The following is a 15,727-nucleotide window of genomic DNA, read 5'->3' on the forward strand; positions in this document are numbered from 1 at the left end:
CTCTCTCCGTCCCCAAAATAAATAAACATTAAAAAAAATTTAAAGCAAAGCCTTCTCTTGAAAAAAGATAAGTCATGGGGCGCCTGGGTGGCGCAGTCGGTTAAGCGTCCGATTTCAGCCAGGTCACGATCTCGCGGTCCGGGAGTTCGAGCCCCGCGTCAGGCTCTGGGCTGATGGCTCAGAGCCTGGAGCCTGTTTCCGATTCTGTGTCTCCCTCTCTCTCTGCCCCTCCCCCGTTCATGCTCTGTCTCTCTCTGTCCCCCCAAAAATAAATAAACGTTGAAAAAAAAAAAAAGAAAAAAGATAAGTCACTCACAGACAATTGAAATAATCACTTTAATTCCAATCAGAATCCAATTGCAGGTGTGGGCAGTTTGCATTTGATGATTTGTTTTGTTTTTTTGTTTTGTTTTGTTTTTTGTCTCTAAATATTACACTTCCTAGTACATAGTTGGCAAACTAGTACTGGGAGATAACGTATCCAAGCATAATAATGAAATTTGATCCAAATTAAAAACTTTAATAAAATAAAATTTTATTTTATTATTAATTTTATTTTAATATGTTTGAAGTTTTAAAGCCATTAAATGCTTAATATAGAATACTATACCTTATTATGATATCTTATTTCAGAATATACGCTGAACTTCAAATTTAGAAGTAAAATCCCTAAGGAAAACTTAGTTCCCAGAGACTGAAAGTGATTTTAGTAGCAGAGAATTCTGACTTTGTTTCTCAGGTTTAATACTTAAAGCAGTGTGAGGATATAACTTTTTCCCTTAAATCTATGAATTTTAAAGTTCTCATATATAAAGACAGACATTTTTATCCCTTATGTTATTCTTTGGTAACATAACCAAAATTATAGATCTCTGATAAAAACAATTTAATTAGCAAGATTTAATTTTAACTTTTTAGAAACCTACAGTGTTGTCTTTCAATATGGAACATATTAGAGTATAATGTCAAAACTAGTTATTAAAAAGAACGGTATTGACTTTTTTCTTCTCTAGACTATAAACAATCCATTTCTTGTTCCATCTTAACTAAAAATGTAGACATTTAACGTTTGGTATATAATACATATTTCACCATGTAATTTTCATCACTAATTTATTTTTAATATAAGCCTGAGGCCACTGTGGCTCTTAAAATCCAAGGGGAATTAGAGAATATTTATGATTCAAAATCTTCCAAGCCAAATAAAGCAGGGAGCATTGGCAAGGCTGAAGATGTTGGATTTCTTCCACAAACATCAAATATGCAACATGCATTCATTTTCCACCAATAATTGTTAAATTGGTGAAATTGCACGTAATCATAAACATTGCCTAAGAGTGTTCTGCTTTAAAATGAGTATTGTTCCTAACTTGCTTTGTTCTGCTGATACAACGGAACACTGCATATTTCAATTCACCTCTTAGAAAAGTATTAAAATCAGTAATTTAAAAATATTTTTAAATGTCATTGGCCATATTCTTTTTGAACTTATTCTTACAAATAGCAACATATAAAAACAAAAGTATTCATGTGTGGATACGTGAATGAAATAGTCACATACTAGTTTGTTGAGTACCTGGTAATGTATTTTTTTTTAATTTTTAAAAATTTAGGTCCAATTTTCAAAGTTATGACAGATCATGTTATTTAAATAGGTTTATGAGAAATATTAATTTGGAAGCATGAGTTTACTATGACATTCTTTTTTTTTTTTTTTCAATATGAACTTTGGCTGAATATCTATATAGATTCTTAAATTGATGATTTTTTTTTTCATTTTCCCCCCTCATTATGTGTCTAAACCCATGGCTTTAATTACTATGTTTAAGTTGACACATTCTAAGTTATACTTCTATTTAAAATTTCTCTCTCTCTTTTTTTTTTTCATTTGAATGTGTGAAATCCAAACCAATATCTTTATTTCAAAAACTGCGACATTTCCAGTGTTTCCCACTCCGTGCAAATGTAGCCAGAAAACCAAGTCATGTTAGAGTTCTCTCTCAATTTTCCCCTCAAATCCAATCTATCACCAAACCTTGTGAATTTATCTTTTTTATTTACCCTACATCTCTTCTGTCATCTCATTTCCACTATGGCTGTCTTAGTTTAAGGTCCTATCAGTTCTCACCTTCAAATTTGACCCTTTCCTACTGAGATGAACCCCCCCGCCCCAGTTGAAACATGCACTTCATATCACAGGCAGACAGATTCTCATAAAATGTATAGCTCTTTAAAACCTTTAATGGTGTTTCTAGTTTTCATGAAAAAAAAAAAAAGATTCAAATTATTTAGCTTATTCTGGAAAGCCTGTTTATTAATTCTTCCTACTATTCATACAATTCCATTCTTTCCTAAAGCCCCTCCAGAACACTAGCTGCTTTCTAACTATTAGGTTGTGTTATTATTACCATTCTCAAACACATCCTTGTCTCTCTGGAAAACCATCCCTTGTCATTTTCATCTAATGTATTCTTTACAAATAGACAAATGCTTCTTATGCCTAAATTTGACTTTTTTAAAAGTTCTTTTTCCAGTAACTACCATACTTGTTGCATCATAATAAAACTGTTAATATTCTTGCCTTTTTTCTCCAGACTAGAAACGCTGAGTTCAAGGACCTTGGCATATTTAACTTTGTGTTATAATGTAATAGTTAGCACTATACTGACACATAGGAGATAATCAAATTTAAATGTACAAATAACAAATGGCATAGTGATATTTCTGATATTGACAATTATGCATTATTGAATTTATTTGTACACTTTTTATATTCAAATCTTGTTAGAGATTTTATTTACTTACTCTAGCTACTTGCAGGATTATCAATCAACTGATGTTTATTTACAATCAATCATTTAAGCCTAGCATAGCTCAACAATTTCTGGATTCCATTTCTTTAATAACATTTCTAATTAAGCATATTGATTTTTTACTACAGTTTCAATTTAATATTTTATCATATGCAATAAGGGGGGCAAGAAAAAGATGAGGGGCAACACATATTTGGTCATTGCTTAATCTTTATGTATTCAACACATATTGATTTAACTGCTTCACTTTTCTAGATACTCAGTTAAATTCTGAGAACACACCTAAAAGAGACAGCATTCCAGGCTTCAAAATCTCACAGATTGAAGGAATCAAAGAAAGAACACAACTGCATTATATTTGATAATGCAGTATGAAAGTTTCCTAAATACAGATCTTCCTCAACTTACCATGGGACTACACCCCAATAAACCCGTTTTAAGTTGAAAATATCTTTAGTGGAAGATGTATTTAATACACCTAACCTACTGAACACCATAGCTTAGCCCATCCTCCTTTAAAGGTTCCCAGAATGCTCATATTTGTCTTCAGTTAGGCAAACTCACCTAACATAAAGCCTATTTGATAATGAAGTGTTGAACGTCCCATGTAATTTACTCAATATGGCACTGAAAGTGAAAAACAAAATGATTGTAATGGGTACGGACAATTTTGTTTACCCCAGTGTACGAGTTGTTTACCCTGGTGATTGCGTGGTTGGCTGCAAGCTGTGGCTCACCGCTGTTGCTCAGCTTCACCAGGAGTGTTAGTACTATACAGGGCTAGCCCAGGAAAATATCAACATCAAGATCAAAGTACCGGGTCTACTGAATGTGTATTACTTCCACACCTGGCAAAGTTGAAAAATCATAAGTTGGAGACCATCTGTATATGTACATTTGTATATTTATGTGCAAATATATAAGGAATAGAAAAGGGAAGCCAAATTTAAGTTACAGAGTCTCAGAAGACTTCTAAGAATACACTAGTCTTGCAATTTAGACGAGAGCTAGATGAAGGAGTGGCAGATAGGTATACTGGGAAAGAGTATATATCAGGCTTGAGATAGCATAGTATATTTAATGCATTGCAAGTCCCTTGTGTATAAACAAGCAAGGACAATAGATTAATAAAGGGCTTCAGTATATGAATATATTGATAAAAGGTTTGAATATATTACAGAAAATTAGGTTTTTGCACTTGATTATCAAGGTATAAATTTACATTTACAACATATAACACAATAATAACATTGGATGGATACTTAATATTTACCAAGCATTGACATTTATCATTCTAAAACAGTATACTAACTTATTTATTTCACAACACAAGAGAAACCAACATTATCTATACCTGTACACAAAATGATGTTTAAGTTGTTTTAAGTTTATTTTTTACTTATTTTGAGAGAGAGAGACGGAGAGTTGGGAAGGGGCAGAGAGAGGGAGAGATAGAATCCTAAGCAGGCTCCATGCCTCCAGAGCAGAGCCCGACCCAGGGCTTAAACTCCTGAACTGTGACACCATGACCTATGCTGAGACCAAAAGTCCGCCACTTAAACAACTGTGCCACCCAACCCCCCCCCCCAAGTTGATTTTTTAAATGCTTATTTATTTTGAGAGAGAGTGAGAAGAGGGGAGGGATAGAGAGAGAGAGGGAAACAGAGAATCCCAAGCAGGCTCTGCTCTGTTAGCCCAGAGCCCGATGCAGGGCTCAAAACCAGGAACCGTGAGATCATGATCTGAGCCAAAATCAAGAATCAGACGCTTAACAGACTGAGATACCCAGGCACCTCTAAGTTGATATTTAAGTGCATCGTTTTGATAATAATCTTGGTTCTCTTAATAGTTTATCTTTGTCCAGTCACCTTGGTCCATATTTGTGGATAGAACTATAATTTAAACAAATAATACATCTATAAACTTTTAAACAACTTTTTAGTTTCATAGCAAAGGAGAACAGCAAGCACAATTTAAAGGATATATAACCTATGCCAACTGATCTTACAGACCTCCTAAAATATATACCATTCATTTCACAGTAGACTTTCCATTGCTCTCTAATTATAGTTAACTTCTTCCTAACCTTTTAAATAATGACCAGATTTAAGAGCTACATCTACTACACAATTTATTTTAAAAGAACCGAAGAGAAATTCTATGGTATAATTGCTTCACAGCCACCAACAATCATAGGGTTCAAAATCAAAATCTTCTTATCTAATTAAAGGCATAATAGGTGCAGACTTTTTAATACAGAAAGACAACCAATCACTTTAACAGTAATTGTAGATTCTTATTTTCTTAATCTTTCTCCTTTTGTACAAGAAGCAAAATTTATAGTTTAATATAAAATAAAGAAATAGGGGGCGCCTTGGTGGCTCAGTAAGTTAAACATCAGACTTCGGCTCAGGTCATCATCGCATGGTTTGTGAGTTCCAGCCCTGCTTTGGGCTCTGTGCTGACAGCTCAGAGCCTGGAGCCTGCTTCAGGTTCTGTGTCTCCCTCTCTCTCTGCCCCTCCCCCACTCACACTCTGTCTCTGTCTCTCTTTCAAAAATAAATAAACATTAAAAACATTTTAAAAATAAAATAAAAAAATAAAATAAAGAAATAGTATCATAGATATCTCTGTCTTGAAACAGTTTTCATAGAAGCTACCAATAGTATACTTGTGAGTACTCAGTGTTTTAGATAAAGAAATTTAAGAAGACTATGAGAAATGATTAACCAAAAAGAAAAGAAGTTGTAAAATCCAATGTTGTTGTTCCTTAAAGGATTTGCTATTTCTGTTCAATTAGCAGGGTTTTGTCAGAGGTTGGGGATTTATCATATATTTTCTTCCTAACAGTATACACTATTAAAATAAGGCAAGGACATAAAAACACTACTAATAAAGAACATCATTTCTTAAAATTTTTTTGCTCACTCAAGAAGTTGATGCAGAGGTGTGTGAAATCAGTTATATTAGTGAAGCATGTTAATTGGCAATTACTTGTAAATTACTGTTTTTCCTCCTGAAAATGAATTATATTTATGACAGAGAACTCTAACAAACTCTTAAATTTATATAATCAATGTTCAAACATATTTATACTGACATTGTGATTCACAAAACCTTCTTTCAATGGAGGAAAATGCATTGTGATTTTACAACTTTTGTCTAAAATAATTAACTAGCTGTTGTCCCAAAGGCAGATATCAAATCCTCCCTTATTTTATTCATTTCTATTCCACTATGGCATATTTAAGTCTAATGACTTAGGCTCAATGAGCTTCTTTGACAACTTATCAATGAATTTTTACAAAGCCAAAAAATATGTATGATTAATAATAGGGGCCATATTATATCATCTATTATTCTAGATAAGAGGTACTTAATTTATGGCAAAAATTGGCTTCAGAAATAAAGACAATCTTCAGTGTATGAGGTGAACAAGGACAATTTAACTTTTAGAGAGAAACTGAAATAAACATGATCACAATGATATGTTGTGACATTGGTTCATATTCTGGGTTAAGGTAACCAACTAGAGGGTCATCTTCTGCCTGATGCTTTAGAGTCAATTGCTGGAAACAATGTAGCAGTGATGTTACAAAGATATTTAACAATACCATATTTCTCAATACCATATTGAAGTATGGGCTAACATTCTCACCTGAAGATTATTTAATTCTCTAGGGATGTACATTTGTCCATTAACTACTTATTGGGACAAAGACTCTGAATACGCGTGTTGTTAAGTTGTATATATGTTGTCCAAAAGAGACGCAATTGATTTTTGTTCTATAGAAAAAATAACTCCAAAATAATTGTTTATTAATCACTTTTGTGTTTAACTTAACAAACTTACCTCAGCATGACTTTCCCAAATTATACAAATCTCTGCTCCTCAAATGGACTTTAAACTAGCTCTACTGTCCTGTTGGTTTCCTCATTAATGAGATAAATAAAACTTTGTTTCCTGTTCATTTTATATTTTTACTAGAATTGTGTTTTAACTCTTTTATTTTTTTAATGTTTATTCATCTTTGAGAGAGAGAGAGAGTGAGTGGGGAAGGGACAGAGAGGGTGACACAGAATCTGAAGCAGCCTCCAGACTCAGAGCTGTTAGCACAGAGACCAACGTAGGGCTTGAACTCATGAACCATGAGCTTATGACCTGAACTGAAGGAGATAATAAATGACCTGAACTGAAGTCAGATGCTTAACCAACTGAGCCACCCAGACACCCCTGTTTTAACACTTTTAAAGCTACACTAACAGTGTTTTAAGCTGCCTGCATCAACAGTTCTTACACACTCCAGCAGGATATTTTGGTAAAATGTGCTTTTTACTTCCAGCAATTTAACTGAATAAAAAGAGGGAGCTATTATTTATACAATTTAGTGATAACATTCGGTGTTAGAATCAGCTTTTTTTTTTTTTTTTTTTTTTGGTGGGGTGGGTGGAAAGAACTTAATTGCTTCTACTGTACTGAGACATTCAGAGACTTTTAACATAATCTGTGGCTCAAGAGAGATATGCATCCGTGAAACACTGAAGTGTTTGCTGTGAAAGTGCCGTGGTAATTGAAGGTTGGCAAGGAGTGAAATCTCTCTAAATCACAACCTTCTTATTTGTAAAGAAAATAAAAGACATTCCAGCAACTTGCCTTGTAGATTTGTGAAAAAATTATATTAAATGAAACATACATCTTTAAAGTAACGCAAGATAAATAGTAAAATTTAATAAGATTTAGTTCTCCTTCCCTCACAAGAACATTTACTCCATTCCTTTTGTCCTGACTTAAATTCCCTTGTTCATTTACTAATAAGATTTTATCCTATTATATCTGAATATTTTAATAATCAAAGAAGTGAAAAATCAATTTTTAAGTAAATTAGTGAAGCATATATAACACCAATGAATACTTCATAATAAAACATAATATTCACCTTCTAACTGAAAAACACAAAAATAATTATCCAGAAAATGTTCTATTTCAGACTCTTAATATTACATAGAATATGTTTTCCTTGACACAAATTCCTAGAGTAGAATATAAAAATTACTATCTTGTGAGGAATATCAAAAGAATACAATTACATTAACAGAAATATATATTTGGTCATGTAATTTACTTTGAAAAAAAAATCTTATTAGCCTTAAATGATACTAATTTTGAAGACTTTGAAACAGTGCACACCTATCTCTAATTATACCATGGCAACCATGTTTCTTTGAATCTATTTTCCTCTAAAAATAAAATGTTACTTCTGTGCAGTGGAATGGCGATCAGTTGAAGAGTGTTGTTTTCATTGAAGTTGGAGTTGACCTTGTCACATGTTAAAATAAATCTTATATGAGTCAAATAAAACTTCAATATATTTCTAAATTGGAGGTAACTTTAAATGAGAGAAGTTAGGATACAATAAATCAAGAATAAATCAAGACTTAAAGGAAATGCCTAAGAAAGACCCCACTTATATAATATGCTGAAATCTCATACAGCTTGCTTTAATTACCAAGTTTATTCAGGCAGCAATTTAAATTTGAAACTATACTTCCTAATATATATCTAATTTTTTATTATTAAAGTTGTCTAGTCAAAACATCGTGGCAATTATGTGTGCCTAAGAAGGCTATATGGCATTTTGAATAATAATTGTGTTGTTAAATGAATAAAATATCACAGCACCAAGGACCAAATTAGTGTTGTGGGTCACATGCATTATTGATAGAAGAAAGGAATATGAATTAGTGGACTAAAAAATTGATGGGGAAATTCAGACTTTGGTTTTGAAGAATTAGAAGGAACAGAAAATTCGTTTTTTTAATGTTTATTTATTTTTGAGAGAGAGACATAGAGCATGAGCGGGGGAGAGGTGGAGAGAGAGGAAGACACAGAATCGGAAGCAGGCTCCAGGCTCTGAGCTGTCAGCACAGAGCCCGATGTGGGGCCCGAACTCACAAACTGTGAGATTGAAGGAACAGAAAATTCTAAGTAATATGCATAAATGTTAATTATAAGGACATTTCATGGAGGCAGAAATGGACAAATAATATTCAGAAGACATAGAATCAACCAACTCCACTGCCATACTTGCTCTTAGTATGTAAGACAACAGTAGGGAATGAAATTTTCTTGCCTTTAAATTGATACTGAAAAACGTCTGGGTGCATCTGATAATTATTAACTTGGCCTGTGAAGAATTCATTTGCTCAAGTATTGCTTATTTGTTTGTAATTGAACAAATATGTTACAGAAATGTTGGGGATAGGCAGGATGACTTTTTGTGTCAGATTCCTGTTAAGGTAACAGGTATAGATAGCAAGTGAGGTTCTGTCTCCTTCATACGTGCACATGAAGCACTGTCCTGGGGAAAAGCAGGAACAAAATAGGACTCAAAAACTTGGGTCCTGGTGACTATTGCGCAGTACTATTAGTACCACATAGTACCCAGTACTATTGGTAAAAAGTGAGTTAGTTTCTTGTTGGAATTAGAATATGTTTTACATAAATATGTTGACTTTGAAGTCATCTAATGACATCCTGTTGAAAATATGTGTATTTTGAAGATGCAAGATCTAATGTTCGTATTTATAAAAACTTAACCAAAGTGTAACATGATTCATATGGTCAATCGCTGTTATTTACTGTTTTGGAGATCCTTCAAGTTTCCAGTTATAGTTATGGTTTTGAGATTGCTGTTATTGAATGTCTGTTTTATCTTAAGAAATCTACTTATGTCATCTCTTATGATACAAAGGCATCAGCATCTCAGTTTTACAGCTAAGAAGGGCTCAAAGAAGGTAGACAACTTCAAGGGCCAAGTTGAGCTGGAGATTGCTGAGTGGCCAGGTGTCACAGTAGCTCGTTGACACTACACGCCAAAATGAAACCCTTTAGTCACTTAGTGCAAAATTATAAGCAACAGGCTAAATAGAGGATGGCCAAATCTCCCACTGTTTCATTTTTCTCCGTCAAATGGCACCAGTCAAGGGTCAGATGCATCAGCACAGATATGGTGGATCGCTAACCAAAATGGAAGTAATTATATTACTCCCAAGAGAAACTGAACAAAAGGATCCTGTAGTTTTATGGACCTGGGTGGAGGAAGAGGAGGAAAGGTAAGGGCTAGGAGTGGCAAAGTACTAAATACAGAGTCCAAGCAGAAAAAAGTGTCATGTCCCTCCCCCATCCCTTTCCCCATAAAGAAATCTCAGCAGAGGTGTCTGTCACAGGTGTCTCTGACATCGGTTCCTGATGGGGGTAGTGAATGGAGGCGCTTAGGCTGGTAATACAGATAAGAGCATGGCTGGCCAAGAGGTCCTGAGTTCCTGACTGTAACTTTCTCCAGAAACGTCCATGCATTGGCTGTGCTCCGAGTCTGGTGTAGGAAAGGCAGCTCCCCCTTACAATATCTGCCAAGCAAAACTTTTGTAACTGCCTGTGGTCAGGCCTGAAAGATCACACATAGATTTTTTGAGCAGAAGCCTGACTCAATAATTTTGGCATAAACCGATTCAACCCAAACTTGTACCCATATAGCTTGAAAAAAAAATCCCATTTTATTCTATTCAAGATCAATGTCCTTATTAAAAACATTTTTAGTAAGTTGACTTTATTGATTTTCCTATAATCTCTTGGAATTTTACCATTCCTTACTAATAAAATATATGTTTGGAAATGTTTGCTGCAACTTAGCATAGAAAACAGAGTTGGAGGTAGAGATATATGTGGTAGTCCCATAGGCCACATAAAAAATGATGAAGGAAAAAAAAATGATGGAGGAAGAATTCCTTGTGTGAGATTTATGTTAGACAGCCATTGGGTTCTGCTGCCTGGATGTACCCTAAACATCACTAATCTCCATATATAACACAAACCTAGATTTTACTAATGATTTATTGATATAATGTCTTTCTGCTTTGTCTAACACATATCTATATACACGTTGCCTTAGCTCCCTCACTAAATTCCAAGGTCTTTGCTCACTGGTAATGCTTAATTCTGGCAGTGCTTAATTCATATTTTGTAACCATATAATAACCAAAATAATATCTTCATAGGAAGTTCTCAATAAATACTATTGAGTGGAGTATGCTAAGCAGTCAATAAAATATAGAGTTTTATTGGTCCTTGAGATCAGTGACTTTTTTTTGGTACATCCAGGTAGCAGAATAACATGGCTGTCCATTAGTAGTCTGAATCTTGACATCAGAAATGAGTAAGTGACAAATTGTAATCGAGGGCTTGAGATTGGCACAGCCAACCTGATAGGAAGTTCAAAGGAATAAATTACTAATTAGAAATGAAAGTTTCAGATTGAGATCCATTATAAAATTAAAACTTAAATTTCATTGGGATTTAATGTTACTCTTAATGGATGAAAGTGATTTTAAATGTCCTTTTTGGCATCTCTTTGCACATTAAAAGTAATATGGCCGTCATTCATCTTTGGTTAATCTGAGGAAGTAAAATGATTATACTTTGAAATTATGTTTTATGTAGTAATTTTTCTTTAGGCATAATTTTAAAAATGGAGCTGCCATCCGTGTGTTTCCTTTAAGCAGTTTTTATCATGGTGGTCATACTTCTGATTAGAGTGTAACATTTCTACCTTAAGAAATCCTTTAGACTCATCAGGGCTCATTGATATTTTAAATACAATTTATTGTTGTTTTGTTACCACTTACCAAAACTAAAATATTCTCCATAACTTAAAACATAGAGATTATAGATTTTCAAATCCAATCAGTTCAATAAAAACATATTGGAGGAATTAACATTTTTTGAGTGCCTTTAACATGACAGACACAGTGCTGTGTTATATTAAATTGGCTCCTTCAATCATAATATTCAAATTCAATAAAGAAAGGTGCATTCCCTCCCCCCCCCCCCCGCCATTTAAGTATGAGAAATGGAAGCTAAGAAGACTGATTTAACCAAAATCATACAAAGGGAGCTAGAAGTAAAGTCAGAATTAAAAGCCGTATTTGGTGCTTGCTTGGCAGTACATAATATCAAATTGGAATGATATAGAGAAAATTAGCATGGCCTTGGTGCAAGGATGACATGCAAAAACATGAAGCATTTCATTAAAAAAAAAAGCCAGATTTGTTGGCTTCAAAGTCATACCATTTTGTCTGTACAGGAATGTTTCTATCCATGTCTATCTAATTGTTCCTTGTGTATTATATTTGAATTAAAAATGAGTTGGGACACCTGGGTGGTTCAGTTGGTTAAGCATCTCAGCTCAGGTCATGATCTCATGGTTTGGATTGGTGAGTTCCAGTCCCACACTGAACTCTGTGCTAACAGCTCAGAGCCTGGAACTTCAGATTCTGTGTTTCCCTCTCTCTCTCTGCCTCCATCCTGCTGGCGCTCTGTCTCTCTCTCTCAAAAATAAATAAACATTAAAAAAAAATCAGTTATTTGGGGGGGGTGACTGGGTGGTACAGTTGGTTGAGCAACCAACTCTTGATTTCTGCTCAGGTCATTGTCCTGGAATTGTGGGATCAAGCCCTGTGTGGGACTCTGCACTGAACATGGAGCATGCTTGGGATTCCCTCTCTCTTCCTTTCTGCCCCTCTCTCCCCTGCTCATGCTCTCTCTCTCCAAAAAAAAAAAAAAAAAAAAAACAGTTATTTTGGCATATGATGCCATCATAAAACTATTTACGACTATTCCAAGTCTATACCTGTATAATAGTATCAGTATAAACTCAGAATTTTTATAATAATAATTTCCATTTCAGATATGAAATTACATGTTTTATTACATATAGAATAGAAATGGTATTATTTTAATCAAATCCATTTTAATATTCCAGAAAAATATTTCGATATTACCCCAAGTAATCATGTGGAAAATTATCTGGTTATACATGATTTATGCCTTAAGTTACTATAGTAATAGATATGAACATGGTGAATTATCAAAAATTAATTCAATTTAATTAACAATTAAGATTCTGAGGGTCAATATTGACACAAAGGTACCTGATAAAAGCACACTTCCTAAAATTATTGTGAAATACTGCTATTAAAAACTGGTAAATATGGAAAAATGGTCAACTTATTAAGACTTCAATTTGCATATGATTAAAAAGAACTTTTTGAAGGCTGTCATTCCCATATGATGAATATTTTATTCTGCTGTCCCATTAATGAAAAATAGTGCATGCTATTGACAAAGTAGAGTTAGAATGACAAACTGGTGTTTCCTAACATGGCTCCAACTGTAGCGGCTGTGATGCTGGCCAAAGAGGCCCCACGCAGCTTACGTGTTATTCACCACAACATGGGCTTCTCTGTCTTGTCCAATCTAGATTGCATCAGACTTCTGTATAGGATTGGAATTCAGTTTTGTACACAACAGATATGTACAAACTCAATCTACAGAACAGAAACTGATACAGATTATATATACACGTGTATACATATATATACATATATCTATATGTATATACATATACACACACACACATATATATATAATATTATACACTATATATTATATTATATATATATATATATATATAAACACATATATATATGTAAACACTTTAAGGTAATGAGCACACAAAAAGTAATTAACTTACATTGAAGAATAAAAGTTTTTAATGTGCTGTGGTTAAAAAACAGTAGACATCTTAACTATAGAGAACAAACTGATGGTTATCAGAGGGGAGGTGGGCAGGGGGATGGGTGATGTAGCAGATGGGAGTAAGGTGGGCACTTGTTTTGATGAGCACCAGGTGTTGTGTGCAAGTGTTGAATCACTATATTGTACACCTGAAAGTAGTATTACACTGTTTGTTAACTAACTGGAATTTAAATAAAAATGTGGGGAAAAAATAAAAATAAAATGTATTTCTAAAAAAAGAAGTAAAGAAAAAAGGGGTAAACAGCAACACTAACAAAACAATAGATACAATACAATATATACAATATTGCTATAAATCTGTAGCTCTACTCACATTGTTAAGCAGCTTTTAATAAGTATCTACATATGAGAATGAAAAAAATACATTATAAAATCATCAAATTTGAAGTGTACATAATTTTGCATGCTTTCTAATTATTCTTTCTTTCTTTATTTTTGTAGCCAATTTCTGTAGCTTTATTAGCAGATAGGAAATTACTCTCTATATATAATTTGTTTACCTTGTTTTATTTTTTTTTAATTTACATCCAATTTAGTTATCATATAGTGCAACAATGATTTCAGGAGTAGATTCCTTAGTACCCCTTACCCATTTAGCCCATCCCCCCCTCCCACAACCCTCCAGTAAGCCTCAGTTTGTTCTCCATATTCATGAGTCTCTTCTGTTTTGTCTCCCTCCTTGTTTTTATATTATTTTTGTTTCCCCTCCCTTATGTTCATCTGTTTTGTCACTTAAAGTCCTCATATGAGTGAAGTCATATGATATTTGTCTTTCTCTGATTGGCTAGTTTCACTTAGCATAATACTCTCCAGTTCATTCCATGTAGTTAAAAATGGCAAGATTTCATTCTTTTTGATTGCTGAGTAATACTCCATTGTGTGTGTGTGTGTGTGTGTGTGTGTGTGTGTGTGTGTATACATATATATACCACATCTTCTTTATCCATTCATCCATTGATGGGCATTTGGGCTCTTTCCATACTTTGGCTATTGTTGATAGTGCTGCTATAAACATGGGGTGCATGTGTCCCTTTGAAACAGCACACCTGTATTCCTTGGATAAATGCCTAATAGTGCAATTGTTGGGTCATAGGGTAGTTCTATTTTAGTGTTTTGAGGAACCTCCACACTATTTTCCAGAGTGGCTGCACCAGCTTGCATTCCCACCAACAATGCAAAAGAGATCCTCTTTCTCTGCATCCTTGACAACATCTGTTGTTGCCTGAATTGTTAATGTTAGCCATTCTGACAGGTGTAAGGTGGCATCTCTTTGTGGTTTTGATTTGTATTTCCCTCATGATGAGTGAGGTGGAGCATTTTTTCATGTGTCGGTTGGCCATCTGGATATCTTCTTTGGAGAAGTGTCTATTCATGTCTTTTGCCCATTTCTTCACCGGATTATTTGTTTTACTGGGTGTTGAGTTTGATAAGTTCTTTATAGATTTTGGATACTAACCCTTTATCTGATATGTCATGTGGAAATATCCTCTCCAATTCTGTCGGTTGCCTCTTAGTTTTGCTTTGTTTCCTTCGCTGTGCAGAAGCTTTTTATTTTGATGAGGTCCCAGTAGTTACTTTTTGCTTTTGTTTCCCTTGCCTCCAGAGATGTATTGAGTAAGAAGTTGCTGCGGCCAAGATCAAGGAGATTTTTGCCTGCTTTCTCCTCGAGGATTTTGATGGCTTCCTGTCTTACATTTAGGTCTTTCATCCATTTTGAGTTTATTTTTGTGTATGGTGGAAGAAAGTGATCCAGGTTCATTCTTCTGCATGTCACTGTCCAGTTTTCCCAGCACCATTTGCTGAAAAGACTGTCTTTATTCCATTGGATGTTCTCTCCTGCTTTGTCGAAGAATAGTTGGCCATATGTTTGTGGGTCCATTTCTGGGATCTCTATTCTGTTCCATTGATCTGAGTGTTTGTTCTTGTGCCAGTACCATACTGTCTTGATGATTACAGCTTTGTAGTATAGCTTGAAGTCTGGGATTGTGATGCCTCCTACTTTGGCTTTCTTTTTCAAGATTGCTTTGACTATTCCAGGTCTTTTCTGGTTCCATACAAATTTTAGAATTATTTTTTCTAGCTCTGTGAAGAATGCTGGTGTTATTTTGATAGGGATTGCATTGAATATGTATATTACTTTGGGTAGTATCAACATTTTAACAAGATTTGTTCTTCCTATCAGGAGCCTGGAATCTTTTTCCTTTTTTGGTGACTTTTTCAATTTCTTTCATAAGCTTTCTATAGTTTTCAGCATATAGAC

The 15,727-nt window shown here is 34.2% G+C and overlaps 1 protein-coding gene and 1 non-coding gene across 4 annotated transcripts in view; both read left to right on the forward strand.

Annotated features, from left to right (window-relative positions):
• FSTL5 (follistatin like 5) overlaps window positions 1-15,727 on the forward strand; it is a 766,041-nt gene that overhangs the window by 521,712 nt on the left and 228,602 nt on the right. The window lies entirely within an intron of this gene.
• Window positions 11,799-11,904, forward strand: LOC123596574. The gene has a single exon (XR_006711747.1). It is a non-coding gene; the product is annotated as a U6 spliceosomal RNA (small nuclear RNA).

This window comes from Leopardus geoffroyi, chromosome B1 (genome assembly GCF_018350155.1).
Source record: "Leopardus geoffroyi isolate Oge1 chromosome B1, O.geoffroyi_Oge1_pat1.0, whole genome shotgun sequence".
NCBI lineage: Eukaryota > Metazoa > Chordata > Mammalia > Carnivora > Felidae > Leopardus > Leopardus geoffroyi.